Genomic DNA, 6,655 nt, shown 5'->3' with positions numbered 1-6,655 from the left:
GTTTTCCAACGTCCAGAAAACGGTCAATTTAAAGTGGTCTCTCCTAACCTACCAGAGGACCCAAAACAGAAAACGGGACAGTACGTCACTTTCGCCAGCTGCTTCCATTTTCTAGTACGGTAATTTTTTGGCCTTATGTAACGCATACGATCGAAAAGCGACGTTCTTTGTAGGAGGACAGGTTGTAAGAGGACAGGTTGTAGGAGGAGAGGTTGTAGGAGGAGAGGTTGTATGAGGACAGGTTGTAGGAGGACAGGTTGTAGGAGAACAGGCTGTAGGAGGACAGGTTGTAGGAGGACAGGTTGTAGGAGGACAGGTTGTAGGAGGACAGGTTGTAGGAGAAGAGGTTGTAGGAGGAGAGGTTGTAGGACAGGTTGGGGAAGGACAGGTTGTAGGAGGACAGTTTGTAGGAGGACAGGTTGTATGAGGACAGGTTGTAGGAGAGGTTGTGGGATGACAGGTTGTAGGAGGACAGGTTGTAGGAGGACAAGTTGTAGGAGGACAGGTTGTAGGAGGAGGACAGGTTGTAGGAGGACAGGTTGGGAAAGGACAGGTTGTACCACAGGTTGTAGGAGGACAGGTTGTAGGAAGACAGGTTGTAGGAGGACAGGGTGTAGGAGGACAGGTTGTAGGAGGAGAGGTTGTATGAGGACAGGTTGTAGGAGGACAGGTTGTAGGAGGACAGGTTGTAGGAGAAGAGGTTGTAGGAGGAGAGGGTGTAGGACAGGTTGTTGGAGGACACGTTGTAGGAGGACAGGTTGTGGGAGGACAGGTTGTAGGAGGACAGGTAGTGGGAGGACAGGTTGTAGGAGGAGAGGTTGTAGGAGGACAGGTTGTAAGAGGACAGGATGTAGAAGGACAGGTTGTAGGAGGACAGGTTGTAGGAGGACAGGTCGGGGGAGGACAGGTTGTAGGAGGAAAGGTTGTAGGAGGACAGGTTGTAGGAGGAGAGGCTGTGGGAGGACTGCAGGTTGTAGGAGGACAGGTTGTAGGAGGACAGGTTGTAGGAGGACAGGTTGCATGAGGACAGGTTGTAGGAGGACAGGTTGTAAGAGGACAGGATGTAGGAGGACAGGTTGTAGGAGGACAGGTTGTAGGAGGACAGGTTGTAGGAGGACAGGTTGCATGAGGACAGGTTGTAGGAGGACAGGTTGTAGGAGGACCGGTTGTAGGAGGAGAGGTTGTAGGAGGACAGGTTGCATGAGGACAGGTTGTAGGAGGAGAGGTTGTAGGAGGACAGGCTGTAGGAGGACAGGTTGCATGAGGACAGGTTGCATGAGGACAGGTTGTAGGAGGACAGGTTGTAGGAGGACAGGTTGCAGGAGGACAGGTCGGGGGAGGACAGGTTGTAGGAGGAGAGGTTGTAGGAGGACAGGTTGTAGGAGGAGAGGTTGTAGGAGGAGAGGTTGTAGGAGGACAGGCTGTAGGAGGACAGGTTGTAGGAGGACAGGTTGTAGGAGGACAGGATGTAGGAGGACAGGTTATAGGAGGACAGGTTGTAGGAGGACAGGATGTAGGAGGACAGGATGTAGGAGGACAGGTTGTAGGAGGACAGGTTGTAGGAGGACAGGTTGTAGGAGGACAGGATGTAGGAGGACAGGATGTAGGAGGACAGGTTGTAGGAGGACAGGTTGTAGGAGGACAGGTTGTAGGAGGACAGGTTGTAGGAGGACAGGTTGTAGGAGGACAGGCTGTAGGAGGACATTAACAACATCTATACAGCTTCATATGTGAAACTATGCCATTGACGTTGATACAACATTTAAAGAGGTTATCTACTTGAGGTTATCTTGAGATAATTTCGGGGCTTAGCGTCCCCGCGGCCCGGTCCTCGAGCAGGCCCCCTTTCTGTTACACACCCCCCACGAAGCAACCCGTAACAGCTGTCTAACTCCCAGGTACCTATTGTGGGAAAAACCTGTTGGGATTGATATAAGAGGAGACTACCAGGGACTTGTACTGAACTAAATTAAAAATTAACTGTCTGCAAATTAATTCAACTAAAATCTCTAGCTAGGGTTGTAAATCCTAATTCCTCTTTTCCTAATGACAGATTGTGGGCTGTAAGGGACAGGTGGAGTGAATGACTTGTTGATAGAAGTTCCAATCCACCTGTAGACAGGGATCTCACATCAGCTTGTATTTTATACAAGGATAAGATTTAATAAATTCAGTTATCTGACTGAACACTGGCTCTGTTTAAATCAGAGATTTAAACATACATAGTCTAACCTAGTACCATAACTTACAGCCAATAGATTCTTATACTATAAACAACAAATTAAATTGTAAAAGTATAATAAATGACCTTAAATGTAATCTAAATACTGTTAAGTAACTACTATAAATTATATTCAATTAAATGAACTTATATGATAACTTAAAAAATAACTAAGCAAGCAATTGATAACTTAATTTATATATTCAAATATATATGCAGACATATTCAATTTATACAGTTAGCTTGACTGAATCTTTTCCAAAACTATGGACACTTGTGAGGTTTTTACTTATTGAGGCTGAATTATTTTCTGACACAATGGACACTCATGAGGTTCAGTGCTTGGATAAGATTCACAGCTACACTACAATTTTAATAAACGTACTGATATGTGAGGCTTAGCCTCGCTTTTTAACCAACAGACAGATTTATAGGATATTAAAGCTACACAAGCATACAATTGGCCAATCATATACCAAATAACCTTCAATATACTTCTCTGCCAGTCGGGGTGCCTGTCTGACAAGTTTGCCAGACTGATTAACTCTCTTGTCGAGTTTAGGCACTATATTTTGTCACAGCGTTGCTGTATGATGATCTGGTAGCGTTGCTACGTGATTATCCTGCAGTTGCAGAAGAATGATTCGAGATAAAAGTTTATGAATGAAGGTGGAGGAAACCGTGTCACCGTGATCTCCACTATACACTCTTATTTTATGTAAATGTTCTAGGATTTTCCTTGTAGATATTGTCCAGGTACTCCCCCAGTTCTAGAGAGTATTCACTGGCGATAAAAAATATTAGATAAGGTGTCCTTGAGCTGGTAATGTTCGCTAAGGATCAGTCACTTGTTCACTCAATTGTAAACAAACGCGGAGTGCCTCTGGGCTCTGTTGGTGGGCGCTTCACTCCCCCCATCGCCCTGCCATGCTCTCTGAGCACGGTAGCCTTCTATGAATATTGATTATTTTTACAGTCTAGACTTATGATTAAGATAAGATGTGATTATAATATAATTAGATATAAGATTTAAAGATTATAAGTAGTATTTGAAAGTACCACTGATTCTTATTAAGGATTCGATATTATCCCTACCGGATGTTGAATCAATGTTCCAATAGTTTTTTAATTAACAAATCCTTTTAGAAGCTTCTGGATCCTTGAGAAATCATGTACAAAGTCACGTAGGCATCAAAAGGGCCCCTGTTGCGTACGTGTTCATGGTGCCATTGTCATCCAGGATCAAGCTATATAATGAATCTTTAATGATTCTAATATGATTTTGATATGATTTAGATATGATTTTGATATGATATAGATATGATATAGAAATTATACATTTCTTAGATGATTATTAGATATGGTGGGTAAAAATTTCCCACATCTTCCAGAGGGAGAGAACTTGCACAGAGTCCAATACTTAGGACAATAGTAACCATATGTATTTATTTACTCTCCATTGGATTGATAATACAAGTGCAAATTTTGCTTGCACTTTTGTGCTGCTGTCCGTTGTGGACGATTGTGTCTGTTAGGAGTCTGTGGGTCTTGTGGAGTTAGAGTGTCTTGAGGTCTCTCAGGATCTAACTGCAGCTGGCTCACTGATTCCATGTGGATGAGTTTGTCCAATGTCTTCAGGGAAGTTGTTCCTTTGGACAGGATTTTGACTATTCTCAAAATCCCCTGACTATCTGGATGGACTGAGACAACTTTACCTAATGGCCAGTCAGCCCTAGGGCCATCACTGTCTACCAAGACAATATCGCCAGGTTGGAGATTAGCTATATTATGTGGGACATTGGCCCCATAGTGATGTTCTCGTAGAGATGTAAGATATTCTTTTGTCCAAACATCATTCCATTTTTGGATTATGCTGGACAGATGCTTATACCCCTGAACCAACTCGCTCTGACCCACATATGAGGGATCTCTGATCTCATCATCCACTAGAGATGGTACTGGAGTCAGAAGTCTTCCATACATTAGGTGGGCAGGACTTAATGGCTCATGTTGAGTAGGATCCTCAGACAAGTAAGTCAACGGCCGGTTATTCACCCTTGATTCTATTTCCGTGATTACTGTCTGGAGTTCTTGAAGATTGATTTTCTGACGGTGTAGAGATTTTCTCAAGGATCTTTTTACAGTTCCTATTAACCGTTCATAAAATCCTCCGTGCCATGGGGCTCTCGGAGGGATAAATTTCCATCTGCAATGACGCTGTTCCAGTGTGGAAGTAACTGCAGGATGGGAACAGATTTCCCGTAGACATGCTTCTCCAGCTACCAAGTTTGCTCCGTTATCTGAAATCATCAGCTTAGGGCATGATCGGCGTGCTGCGAATCTGCGGAAAGCTTGAATAAATGATTGAGCAGTCATATCGGGTGTTACCTCTAGATGTACTGCCCTGGTGGTAGCACAGGTGAACAGACAGATGTATGCCTTGATAGGTTGCTTATCTGCAGTCCCTGTTAGATATATTGCTCCTGTATAATCTACTCCTGTCGTTTCAAAAGGTTGTAGATGGACCACTCGTTCCTTTGGTAGGGGTGGTGGCCCTGGATAAGAGCAAGTTCTTGCATCGTACCTTCGGCATATCATGCAATTCTTCAAGATTGATTTGACTGACTGTCTTCCCTGAGGAATCCAGTACTGCTGTCTGATTTGTGTGAGTGTGTCTAACACTCCTCCATGTTTGATGATTTGTTGATGTGTATGCAACACAATCAACCTTGTGATCCAATGATTTTTTGGTAAAAGCCATGGATGCACCGTATCTAGATTGATATCTGCGTGTTTAAGTCTCCCTCCACAACGCAGAATGTTGTGATTTTCTTGGTCTATCCACAGACCGAGATTGTGTTTTAACTTATGCGGAAGATTTTCATAGTTATTCCCATAAGTTTCTCTCTGGGCTTGTCTTACCCAATAGATAAGTGCATCAGGAAAAGTGTATTTTATACCTTTTTTCCTGAGATAATGAAACACGTTCTGTGTTACATTGATTAATTTGATGAGCGAGGAGTAACGAGTACAATCCAAGACTGATATTTGAGCTTGCTGCCTGGTGGTAGTTATGGTTTGTGTCGTAATGACGTGTGGCTTTTGTTCAGGCCAACTACCATTCACTAACCATCGAGGCCCATGAAACCAAATATCTGCCTTTGCAAACTGTTTAAATGTCATACCTCTTGATAAGAGATCAGCTGGATTATCCTTTGTTGGTACATGCAACAATTGAAAGCCTGCGGAAATTTCTTTAATTTCCGAGACGCGATTTTTTACATATGGAGTTGGACAGTTGTCGTTTCGTACCCATTGTAAGACAGCTTCATTGTCAGACCATATAATGACATCTTTGATGTTCATGGTAGACAAGACTTGTTTGATATGCACAGCTAAGCGTGTACCAGTTAGCAGTGCTGTTAGTTCCATCTGAGGCAAAGTCCTCTTTTTTAATGGAGCGACTCTGGCCTTAGAGGTGATAAGATATGATTGATTAGAAGTCACTAAGTAAGCACAAGCTCCAAAAGCTTTGGCTGACGAGTCTGCGAATACATGTAGTGATACTTCTTCATTTTCCTCGACTATGTGTCTCGGAAAGATTATCTTTTCAACTAAAGTTTGTTCTTGAGCCACTTCCATCCAAGCTTTTTGTAACTGGATTGGTAGTGGATCATCCCAACCAACCTTAGCTTTCCATGCTTGTTGCACCAATAAACGCCACTTGATAGTCAAAGGATTTAGTAGACCCAGTGGGTCGAATACTTTGCTAACTTGTGAAAGCAAATCCCTTTTTGTAGTGATGTTGTAATTTACTGGCACGGATTTGATCGATATTGTGTCCGAGATTAAATCCCAATCCATACCTAACACCTTTTGTGATTCTGGTACGTGATATTCAGGGTAATCTCTTGCTATTTGATTATTCAATGTTGCATTATTAGAGGCCCAAGATTGTAGTGGCATGTTGGCACCTTGTAGCTCCTTGTTGGCCTCTTGATATAACTGTAACAGTTCAGTAGTACTGTTAACTGTCCCTTGAAAATTATCTACATATAGATTTTGACTGATTTCAGTCTTACAGGGACTTGATGATTTCTTCAGATGAGTATCTAGAGTTGCTTGCAACAGAAATGGACTGCTTGTCGCGCCGAAAAGAACTGAAGAGAATCTGAAAGTCACTACAGGACTATTGACATCTTCTGGGTTCTCTACCCATAGAAACTTAGTGAAGTCTCTATCTTCTTCCTGCAAGCCAACTCTTAGAAAGGCCTTACTTATATCTGCTGAATACGCATATTTGTTAAGTCTAAACTTCAACAGTATGTCATACAATTTCTGAGTTAGACTTGGACCTGTTTGCAAACAATCATTTAGACTGGTTCCTTGGGGTCCAGATTTAGAGCTACAATTAAAAACTATCCGTAAAGGAGT

This window comes from Procambarus clarkii, chromosome 36 (assembly GCF_040958095.1).
Source record: "Procambarus clarkii isolate CNS0578487 chromosome 36, FALCON_Pclarkii_2.0, whole genome shotgun sequence".
Lineage (NCBI taxonomy): Eukaryota > Metazoa > Arthropoda > Malacostraca > Decapoda > Cambaridae > Procambarus > Procambarus clarkii.
The sequence above is the reverse complement of the archived record's forward strand: the minus strand, read 5'-3'. Positions refer to the sequence as shown.